General features: G+C 39.8%; 1 pseudogene; it reads right to left on the bottom strand.

The window, feature by feature from the left end:
* Positions 1 to 2,779: 2,779 nt before the first annotated feature.
* The window catches only part of LOC101568496, a 25,222-nt pseudogene continuing 15,677 nt past the window's right edge, over positions 2,780 to 12,324 (bottom strand).

The following is a 12,324-nucleotide window of genomic DNA, read 5'->3' as shown; positions in this document are numbered from 1 at the left end:
TGGCTGGAGTGTTGTGGGGATCGAACTACAGCAACCTGAGGCTGACAGCTTTGTGGAAGCAGCCACTTAAAGAACTGAGCTAGGGCCAGGCCCCCTGCCTTTTCCTGATCACTGGTGTTTCTCAGCATCACTGCATGTGCAGACTGACTGTCTGTTCTCTCTGAAATTGCATCTATTCAAGTTGTCAGCCCATCTGGGTTTTTGTTTGTTTGGTTTTTTGTATTTTAGGGACGGTCTACAGGGTGTTCAGGGTCTCACTACTAGATCGGACTCATAGTGATCCACCTGTTTACAGCCTCCCAAGAGCTGGGATTACAGGTGCACACCACTGCACCCAGTCTCAATTCCATCTCAGCACGCACTGGAGGTGGAGGCAGCAAGGCAGGCCTGGGGATTGAATACCAGGCCCCTGTACCTGCTTGCAGGCACTTTAATCTGCTGAGCTATTTGGCTGGCCCTAAATATTTTATTTATTCGTTTATTTATTTATTTAGTCTATGGTCTTGCTATGCAGCTTGGATTCGTAGTGATCCTCTTCCTGTCTCAGCCTGCCCAGTGCTGGGATTATAGGGATGTTCAACGGCCAGCTGGGTGCCCAGGGCCTGCATGGCATGTGGTACTGGGGACCGAACATGGGTCACTAAGCTTGCTAGGCAGGTGCTTAGACAGCTGAGCTGTCTCCCCAGGTATTTTTAGTTTTGGTGCATGGGATTTTGGTGCTAAGTCAATGGAATCACTGCTGGCACTAATGTCAAGAAGCTTCTGCACTCTGAGTATCAGTTTTGCAGCTTTATTTAAGTTTTCTCTCCATTCTGCATTGATTGCTGTGCACTTCATAAGATATGGGTCCAAGTTTCATTGTTTTGCATGTGAATATCTGATTTTACCAACATCATGTGTTGAAGAGACTGTCCTTTCTGGTGGTGCATCTTGGTATCCTGCCAGGTATCAGCTGATTGTGTGCATGGGGGTTAATTTCTGAGCTCATGATTGTGACCTATGTCAGTCCTTATCAGCACCATCCTGTGTTAATTATCGTAATTTTGTACTGTAATTTTAAATCAGGCAGTGTGATGCTTTCAGCTTTGTTCCTGTTTTTCAAGTTGTTTTGGCTATTAGGAGTGTTGTGGGATTCAATATAAAATTTAGAGTTGAGTTTTCTATTTCTGTAAAAAAGCGTTCATTGGGGTTTTGATGGAGACTATAATAACAAACTCTCAAAAGGAAATTAAAAAATCAATTTCATTTACAGTAGCATCAGAAAGAATGAAATGAGGGAATAAAAACTTGCATACTGAGAACTACAAAACATTAGTGAAGGAAATGAAAGAAGTTGCTAATAAATGGAAAGATACCATATGTTCAAGGAAGGGAAAACATAGTATTTGCTAAAATGTCTATGCCTAAGTTAAATATAGATTCAAAACCATCTCCAAATCATCCAGGGATAAATCTCACTTTATCATGGTATGTAATCCTTTTTAATATAATGTTGAATTTGGTTTACTATGATTGTTGGAGGGATTTTACATCTATTCTTATAGAAGAAAATGCGCACCCTCCCCACCACCAGTATACTTTAGTTTCCTAGCTGCCCAGGTAATATAGTTCCTGTTGCAGTTCTGGTCGCTTCTGTCTCCTAGAAATGGCTGGCCACTGTGATACATAACAGGTCACTATGGTGTATATTGTAAGGACCAAAAAAGATAGCTGTGGACTCTACTTTTGTCCTTCCCCTTGGCGATTCCATAAAAACATCCCTCCCTGAACCTTCAGAGCCTGAGATGCTGGGAATGATCCCAATCAGTGCCAAGCCTGGGTGTCATTTCTATGTTGCTGCTTGCCATTAGAGGCTCATCAGGAGTACGAGCCCGCAATTATCGTTTCTTGTGTAGCATCTCTACCTCATGTTAGCAGAAGGAATGCTGGCCTTGTCCAGTGAGTCTAAAAGTTCCCACCTCTTCAATTTTTTGGAGACATTTGAAAGAGCAATAATTCTTCTTTAAATGTTTGGTAAAATTCTCTATTAAAACCTGGTGCGTGACCCTGGGTGGTTCTTTCTTGAGAGGTTCTTTCTCACTGAAACTGTGTCCTTACTAGCTGAAGGTTTATCCAGCCTTTTTTTCTTCATCATGCAGTTCCGGGACCCTGTATGTTCTTAGGTGTTATTTATTCCTTCTAAATCATCCAATTTATTGGTATGCAACTGTTCATACTAGCCTTTTAGGGCCCTCTCTTTTTAATTTGTTTTTATCTTTTATTAGTCTATGCTTGAAGCACATAATTTTATACCTCTTGCACACAGTTGGTTCATGCACATAAACATCTTATTCTGTTTTTCATCTCTGCTTTCTCACCTCTCTCTTTTTCCCCTTTACTTGTAGTATCAGTTATAATATTTCTTTTTTAATTCTATTTATGAGTCTTCTGTGTTTCTCTAGTCTACCTAAAGGTTTATCAATTTTTTTGTTTCAAAAAGCCAACTCTTAAGTTTCATTTTATTTTGTTTTGTTTTATTTTATTTATGTATTTGGTACAGGGTCTCACTATGTAGCTTGGACTCACAGTGATCCTCCTGCTTTCAGTCCCCCCAGTGCTGGGCTTACAGGCGTGTACCACCACACCTGGTTTCAGGGCTGCTTGGCATGACTGGGGGTCTGGGTCTGACACAGCATGCAGTACCAGGGATCGAACTCAGGTCTTTGCATTTGCCAGGCAGGTGCTTAGACTACTGAGTTATCTTCCCAGCCCCAGTGGTCTTTCCATTTTATTATTTTTTCCCCCATGCCAGACTTTATTGGGAAATGGGTTTTAGAAAAGAAGGCTGCATCTGTCCTCCAAGAGGGCGGAGCGAGGGCAAGGCGCTCCTGCCTCTACTCATAGATCCAGCTGTGAGCACAGGTCTTGTAGTCAACCAGCTCTTCCGGCTTAAACCACAGTCTGATCTCCTTCTCAGCGCTTTTTACTGAGTCACTGCCATGAATGATGTTCCTGCCCACTTGGATACAGAAGTCCCCGCGGATGGTGCCTGGCTTACAGTCTCACCCAGCATCATGCGGCACGTCTTCACCACGTTCAGCCCCTCCCAGACCACGGCGACCACGGGCCCTGAGTGCATGTACTGCACCAGGCTGGGGAAGAAGGGGCGCTCCTTCAGCTCGCTGTAGTGCTGCTCCAGTTGTTCCTCCATGGCCCGCATGAACTTCATGGCCACCAGGCGGAAGCCTTTCAGCTGGAACCGCTTGATGGTTTCGCCCACCAGGCCGCGCTGCATGCCGTCGGGCTTGATGGCGACGAAGGTGCGCTCGAGGATGGCCAAGGTCCAGGAAGCGACGGAGACAACAAAGCGGAGCGACCTCAGGCGCCAGCGGGCTGTCTTTCCATTTTAATATAAGCACTTAACACTGTAAACTTTGCTTCTAGTACTACTTGTGCTGTGTCCTGTAAGTTTAGTGTATTGTGTTTTCATTATTTTGCCCCAAGATATTCTCTTCTTTCTCTTTTATTTCTTCGTTTACTTCCTAGTTGTTGAGAAGTCTACAGTTTGATGTGAGCATATTTTTAAAATTCTGGTTTTCCTTGTGCTATTGATTTCTGCCTTTTTCCTCTGACTGTCTATGACATTTGGCATGATTTCAATTTTCTTAACTTTCTTAATCCTCATACTAAGGTTTGTGGTCTAGCGTGACTTATGCTGGGGAACGTTCCGCATGCACTAAGAAGGATGTGTGTTTTGCTGCAGTTGCTCAGTATATGTGTTAGGTCCATTAGACTGAACTGTTCAGGCCCACTATCTATCATATTCCACTGGGCTATTCTATCCATGAATGAAAGTAGGGTATTTATTCTCTTGAAATAATCTTTCATTTATCTCTTAGTTTTCTCAATATTTGACTTATAATTGTAATGGCTATGCTTTCTTGAAAAATTGTTCCTCTTACCATTATATAATATTGTTCTTTGTCTTTCTGACCATTTTTGATTTAGTGTCTGGGTTAAGTGTAACTGTCCCTGCACTCTTTGGCTGTCATCTGTCTAGACTGTATTTTCTATCCCTTCATTTTCAGCTTGTATGTGTCCTTCAGTCTACAATGAGTATCTTTTCAACAGCTTATTTGTTTTTTAAATCCATTTGGCCACTCTTATTTTATGGGGGAATCCACTTATACTTGTTAATGGAAAGAGATTCATTAGTGACATTTCTTAATTGTTTTCTGTTTACCTTGTAATTCTTCAGTCCTCCTGTTCCTCTTCTGCTGTCTTTCTTTGTATTTCACTGATTTTCTATTAATTCATGCCATAAGAAAACCAACTGTACAGTAGTCTGTATTTGTCTATATATGTAACCTCATCAATGAATTTTATACTCTCTTATGGTATCATATTGCAGTTGACTCTTCTTTTGTTTCAAGTTAAAGAGCCTTCTTTAATATTTCTTATAAAGCAAGTGTTATGGTCTAGGTCTAAAATGTCCCACAAATGTCTCATATATTCAGAGGTAGAGCTTTCAAAGGTGATTGGATCATGAGGGGACTAATGGCTTAGGGGGAGCTGGAGTAAGCTGTAGGATGTGGGTCACTGGGGCCACAGCTTGACATGCCTTTGAAAGGCATATTCTGTTCTCTCTCTCTCTCTCTCTCTCTCTCTCTCTCTCTCTCTTTCTCTCTCTCTCTCTCCTCCTTCCCTCCCTCCCTCCCTCTCTCTTTCTCTCCATATGTGTATCTGTCTTTCTGTGTCTGTCTCTCTATCTCTTTCTCTGTGTGTGTGTCTCCATGTCTGTGTCTCTGTCTCTTTTTCTCTTTCTTTCTCTCTCTGTGTCTATTTCTATCTCTCTTTGTTTGTCTCTCTCTCTGTCTCTCTCCCTGTCTCTCTCTCTCTCTCTCTCTTTCTCTCTCTGTCTCTCTCTCCCTTCCTTCCTTCCTTCCTTCCTTCCTTCCTTCCTTCCTTCCTTCTCAGTTGCAATGCACATTTGTGGACTTTTTTTTTTTGTACCAGGGATCAAGCTCAAGACCTTACACTTGCCAGGCAGGCACTTATGCTAGAGGAACTATCTCCCGGCCCTCAGCAGCAATGGAAAAGCTTTCCTCTGCCATGCTCTGTCATGAAGGGGAGAACTGGTGAGATAGTTCAGTGGACCAAAACACCTGCTTAGGCAAGCTTACACAAGCACAAGGACCGTGGTTCAATCCCCAGCACCACATGTCATGCCAGCCCACCCCCCAGGGTGGGCTGAGCCAAATAGAGTCCAGGTGTAGTAGCGCATGCCTGTCATCCCAGCGCTGGAAAGGCTAAAAGCAGGAGATTCACCATGAGTCCAAGCTGTGTAGTGAGACCTGTAACAACCAAATTATTAAAAATAAATAAATAAATAAAGAATCCTGTTTTCCTTTAAGTTGCTTACATCAGGTATTTTATCACAGCAATAGAAAAGCTGAGAATGCAGTAGATCTAGTGGTCATGAACTCCCTCTTAGGTTTTATATGTTCTGAAAAGTCTTTATCTCTCTTGTATTTTGAAATAATAATTATGTCAGGAACAATCTCATTGTTTGATAATTTTTTTTTTAATTTTGTGCTTTAAATATTCATCCTATTCCTCTCTGTTCTGTAAAGTTTCTGTTGAAAACTCCACTGATAATCTTATGAGAGTTCATTTGTATGCATTGAGTCAATTTTTTTCTGGCTGCTTTCAAAATGAAATGTTTTTATTTTACTTTGGACTAAAATAAATAATTTTATTTTACTGTGTGTGTGTGTGTGTGTGTGTGTGTGTGTGTGTGTGTGTGTCTACGCAGTTCAGTCTCACAGTAATCCTCCAGTCTCAGCCTCCCAAATGCTGGGATTATAGGCATTCACCACTATGCCTGGGTTCAGGCCAGAAGGGTATGGCCTGCCCCAGGGTTTGGGGCCAGCACAACATGCAGTACCAGAAATCTAACTCGGGACCTTGCACTTGCCAGGTAGGCACTTATGCCATTGAGCTATCTCCCCAGCCCAACTTTTCTATCTCTGTATTTCCTTGGGTTCATCTTACTTGAGGTCCTTCGACTTCCTGGATAGAGTTGTGATTGACTCTCCAAGATTTGATATTTAAAATATTATATGTTTGAGTAAGCTTCCTGGTATTTTCTCTTGTTTACTTAAACTTTCCTAAAACACACTGTGGTCCACTTCACTGGAAAATTTCAAATTTCAAGTTGCCTTGACTTTGTTTGATTGCTGTAGTCTTCTGCTTGCTGTCATATGCTGTTGGACACCCCTATTAAACATTTCAGCTGAGTTATATTATTCAGCTCCAACATTTTCCTTTAGTTCTATTCAAAATGTTCTATACCTTTGTTGAAATTCTCACATTTTCTATGCACTGTTTCACTGAGCTCTTTGAACATTTTCATTATGGTTGTTTTGAAATCTCTGTCAGGTAATTCATGCCTCAGTTTCATTAGGGTTGGCTTCTGGAGTTTTATATTGCTCCTTTGTTTGATGTTTCTCTGCTTCTTTATCTTCCATGCTTGTGTTGGTGCTTACATATGAAGAAAAACCATCCCCTCTTTTAATTTAGACAAGACACAAAGAGCAGAAGACCATGTGAAAACCCATGGCAGCCATACAAGGGCTAGATGCAAACTACTGCTTCTGGTCTCTGAAGTCCTTGGGAGCCAAACATTTGCTGCATCAATCAGCACTGAAATTCAGATGAGAGAAACCCAGTTCTACAGGTAGCACCCTGATAGGTATGACATTTAAGACACAGTCAGCTCTTTTCTCTGCAGAGAGAAGCTGGAAACAGAATTGTATTTTTGCTGTTTCTACCAGCAACTTGCTGAACCAGGGAGAGAAGCTGCATGTTAGTGCAGACTTCCACTTTCATTCTCAGAAGATCCCATCAGTGCTGTGAGGAACAGGAGACAGATCCACTCTTTGTGAAGCACCTGAAAGAGATGAAATATTGAATGTATTGTCCAAATCTTTACCTACTCAGTGAGCGAGGAAGGGTACAGTCTCTTCCCAGTCATATGACAGCATGCTAGGAGTAAAGATTGTCGGGACAGGGTGTTTCCAGTTTCCCTAATAGTTTCAGTTAGGTTGGATTCACATTGCGTTGGGTGGAGGAGCCTCTGAAAGAATTTCTGCCAATTAGAATTTGTGTCTTGGTGGCTGTTGAATCAGTGTGTCCATGGTTATAAGTCCAGTGCTTCCTCCTCCATCTTCTTGCTGATGTCAAGTACACTTTTAGGTCCAACATATGTCTAACTAGATCCTGAAAGGAAGCAATACAGAGGCTGAGAAAGAAACATTGTTAGAAAAATAGTTAATAAGCATTTTACAGAATGATCTTTGAAAAGATGCTAATCACTGAAGCAGGAAGTCCAAAAATTTCAAAGTAAGATGTATTGAAAAAAATGAATAAAAGAAAACCTATGACTAGATACATGATAATAAATAATAGTCACTTAATTTTTAAAATCCATATGGAAGATTATGATCAAATAATAGTTAAGAGACTGTTGTACAACAGTACATCAATTTTAGTAAAATGTGTGCTCTTCACACAAATCTTTGTATAATACATTAAGTGACATCAATTCCTGGTTCTGTTATAATTGAACACAAAATATATCTGAAAGCGGTGATTTTAGCCCTACATTTTTCTCTAAACCAACCAAAAGCAAGTTAATTGGAACTCCTGAGGTCAAGTTCAGTTGCTATAATCTATTTTCCTATGGTAGGAAGGAGACACACATCCATTCTACTTTTTTCAGTTTTTGATGAAAATACTCAAATCATTTCTATTTGCACATTATAAATTCAAAAAAAAGTTTGAGAAAAGGAAGACAAGTATTTTGAGAACACGCAAACAGTCAAAAACAGAAGTCTAGATTCTCATTGTTTTACACTCAGCACGTGTATGTACAATTGAAAGCTTTTATTCTGTGAGATTCATTGATTATCCAGGTTGCTTTGATGATATTATAGCCTTGTTAATGTTGTTAGGGCCATTTCTACAATCATCATTTTTTGAATATTCATGAAAGTATATATTCTATCTACTAAATAAATTATTATACTATTTGAATACCTAATGATACCAATTAAAAGAACATTATGGGATCATCAAGAGAATTAGAAGCTCCTTTAGCAGCTAGTTACCAGTTACTGGCGACAACATAAAACTTGCTTCTTCTTGAATAACCCATCCCAATAAGGGGAAATTTTAAAAAACCATGCATATAATTATTTAAGACTTTTCTCTATGATTGAATCAGAAATGGAAATAACATTTTATTTAACTTTTCATTTTAGGAAAACAAAATGTGACTTGCATGGTACCTTTTGCACCTATTCGTATTTTTACATGTAAGCTAAAGTTGATGCCCATGTACTTAATGGTGGGCCTTCTGAGGTTAGCTTTCTGCTTTCTACTGACACTCAGATAATCTTATTTCTCCATAGCAGACCCCTAATTGCTCATTGAATAGAGAAGAAAGAGGGTTGGTGTTTTTCAATCTTTCTTTACGCCCTAACATTTAAGTATCACTATACTTAATGTTTTCTAATTTTGAAGTACATGTAGAAAGTTGCATTTCTGCCTTGGTGGTCGTTAGCAGGAGTGACTAAGTGACCAAGTCCAGCCTGGTGTGCACACACCCAAGATGAAGGCCCTAGTTTGTGTTGTGCTGAATGCTTAACTAAATGCCATCAGTGACCAGATGACAGCAAGCATGAACTATGACGTCAGCAATGACCCTCATAGGCTCTATTACCCATCATTGTTAGAAAGCAGAAGAGAAATATGTTGAGGATGGACTGGGGTAGTGGCACAGAGAAAGAGAAGAGGTGAAACAAATATGTTTGAAAAGTTACAAGAAAAATAGAATATTACCATGTCACCACCTCTTACCTCAGCACACAAAATTCTTTATTAAGAAGAAAGTCTTCAGCATTATTTGCATGAGTATTCCTAAGAAACAAAAGGAGAAACTGATTATTCTATTTAAATATAAAATACTTATACAGACATCTTATATTGATCAACTAATCCAAGAAGAACAAATAAATATACCATTGCTTTTCTTAAATATATGAGGGAAACGTATACTGGTAAGTATAATTATTTTCAGGGTGCTGTTTAGATATTTAGAGTCAGACTCTCAGTCACACTTTGTAGGATGTATTGGGGGATAGTGTGTGCTGCCTTACAAATATGGCCAAGTATGGACTAGTAGCTTCAAGGGTCAGTATGTCTTCCAAGATCAAGTGACAAGTCTCATTCTTGGGTATCCACTGCCATAGCCACCACATCACATTTAGCACACTGTAATACACAAAATCCTTGAAGAATTTGAGAAGAGGGATTGACATGATTCTATCAAGGTAATGTTAGAAGCAATTTGAAGGAGTTAGGGTAGCAATAAGAATAAAAGTGAAGTGGGGATGCGTCTAACAAAGATGGACAGAGTTTTGTCAGAAAGAAGATTCAGCTCAACATCTGAGTGCCCTCAGGAAACTGTGATTGGGCACATAATTTTATAAATCTTCAGCTAAGGCCTGAATTAAAAAACAAGCTATGGAGCTAAGGAAGAGAAATAAGAGAGAAGTATACTTGGTATCATTAGATAACAATGGCTTGGAAGATGTGACAGGAAAGAAGGGAATGTCCTTGCTGTTCTAAGGTGACCCAAGAGTGAGCTATGGAATAGAAGCACCCTAGGCACCTATGTGGTGGATGGTACTAGAAAACACTAGGAACACACAGAGCTTACAAAACATGAGTGATATCCAAGTAGATGTCCTGGGTGCAGATGGATATTTGGAGCTAAAACACAAGTGTTTTATGCTATTACTTAAATTTGAGCTCTATTGGCTTTTTTGACTTTGAATATGGATAAATTTGCCCAGAACATGTGTCAAGGGCTGCCACAGTTTGGATCTTGAATGGCCCCTGAACATATGTGTGTTAAATGGTTTGTCCCCAGCGAGGCACCATTGGAAAGTGGTGAAAACTTCATGAGGTGGGCCCTGGTGGTAGGCCTTTAGGGTGCGGGAGGTAAGCCCTCAGAACAGTCTGCGGAATCGGGTCACTTTACCTTCTACTTCCTGGCTCCTGATGAAGAAAACAGTTTCTCTCCACTGCACTCTCCTACCACATGTTCCATCTTTCCACAGGCCCAATACAACAGGTCAACTGATCATGAACTGCAACTGCACCACTATAAACCAAAATAAAGATTTTCTCTTTGTAAGTTGATTATCTCAGGCACTTTGTTATAACCATGAGACACTAGCTAGCCAGGGGTGAGGGCCAGAGCCTGGAAATGTGAGGTGATCTTATATATCAGGTTTGACCAAACAGCACAGTGAATATTTAAATAAAAATGCTTTAAAATATATTTCAGCGAAAAAAAACACATTGCTGTGAATCTCTCTCAAGGTATAATGCTCACTTCAAGCCCACCCATGCCATCGTGCTTGCTGCAATCTGAAGCAATTCTGGAAGTCCTCTTCTGTGCATGTCTTTTTGCAGCTGATTCAGTGTCTTGAATTGATTCAAAATGCTAACAGCAGTTTGTTCAAATAAGAATACTGGGCTGGGGAGATAGAGCAGTGGAATAAGTGCTTGCCTGGCAAGCTCAAGGTCCTGAGTTTGATCTCTAGTAAAAACAAAAAAAAAAGTATATATATTATAGTATGTCCTCCTCCACGTTCTTCTCCAAATCTGACACCATCTAACCCTGGCTCTGCTCCAAAGTCAAATAACCATAAAAGTTTAGTGCTTTGACTTAATTCAGGACATTGAGGTGGGTTTGATAACACAACTAAATACAAAAGAGAAATTTCAGAAAGCGGCAAGGAGGATAGGTGTTTTACAGTGTGGAGTATTTTCTGAGCAATTAATGTCGGTGTACCTTTTACTATAATACATCTTCAATGTAAGCATTCACCGTATTTTGTGATCATGGCTCTGAACTGCTACACTTTTGATGCCAGTGGAGCAACCTTGCAGCATGGGAATGAGAAGTCTAGGACCCTCACAGATGAGTTGTTCTAATATGAGATGATTGTGGGCTGCCATGGGCTCCTCAGGACTTCAGAACACAGCTCAGACCAAACAGGACATCTTAGTCACATTCTCATTGTTGGGACAAACACCCACGATTTAGAGGACAAGAAGTTGACTTCATCTTATAGTTTCAGAAAATTGATCCTATGATCAGCAGGCTTCAAGCAAAAATGGATCATATCATAATGATATATGTATGCCTATGTTTATAGCAGCAAATTTGTGACAGCCAAATCTTGGAAACAACCAAGATGTTCATCACTTGAATAATGGATGAAAAAGATGTGGCATTTTTATACAATTGAGTATTACTCAGCTATAAAAAATGATAAACTCGAAGCCTTTATATTGAAGTGGATGCCACTTGAAGATATAAGTGAAATAAACCAGACACACATGTGTAAATATTGTATAGTTTCCCTAGTACAAGAACTCAAAAGAAGAAATACAAATACAAAGGTATAATACAACTAAAAGGAAAGCAAGTACTTGAGGACTAGACAATGAAAAGAGAGCAAAGAGAAGAGCTAGGAAACATGACAGTGGCAAGCCATACAGTTATATGTAGAAGATGGGCAAGGCAATGATCCTGAGCATCTTCAGAAGATTTTTGAATCTACAGTTAATTGAAATGATTCTCACTCTGACTAACTATATATACAGACAACTGTGAACTAAGCAACTGCACTGAAGGTGGCAGTTTATAATAGTAAGTTCATGTTTGGAGTGTCTGTCATTCTGGTCTTCTGAATATGGGCTGCTTGTCATGATATGCCAGTTGCTGCTGTGCCATCTCCCGGATAGATGATTGTTCAAAAAGAAGGGGGTGGTGAATGAAGGCAGGAGACAGGAAAAGGAATGTTGCAGGACTGTCCTGCTACAAGGTGGTATATGGTTAGGTTTCTGGACTTATGTGTAAACATAAGAATTATACAATTCTTTATTTCTATTTTTAAAATATATTTTGATTTTTTAATGTTTTTTCATCATACTCTGTAAGGAGTTAAAGTTCAACATATCAATACTTGATGAAAAATGCCTGTTCCCTGTTACGCCTAAGATGTTTGATATTCAGACAGATAGTGAGGTTAAGCTTAACAGCTTAGGTTGTGTGGTAATAACAATAAGCTTCTCTTCTAGAGGGTTAACATCCTAAGTTTGCTGACCAAAATTATAGAAAAAGGAGGGCCACAAGGAAAGCCAACATTTTGGCCCTAGCCTTCCAAGGTCAATTAAGACTCAGGACATATGAGAACTTGTACT

This window comes from Octodon degus, unplaced genomic scaffold (assembly GCF_000260255.1).
Source record: "Octodon degus isolate 3935 unplaced genomic scaffold, OctDeg1.0 scaffold00145, whole genome shotgun sequence".
In the NCBI taxonomy this organism is placed as follows: Eukaryota; Metazoa; Chordata; class Mammalia; order Rodentia; family Octodontidae; genus Octodon; species Octodon degus.
The sequence above is the reverse complement of the archived record's forward strand: the minus strand, read 5'-3'. Positions and strand labels throughout refer to the sequence as shown.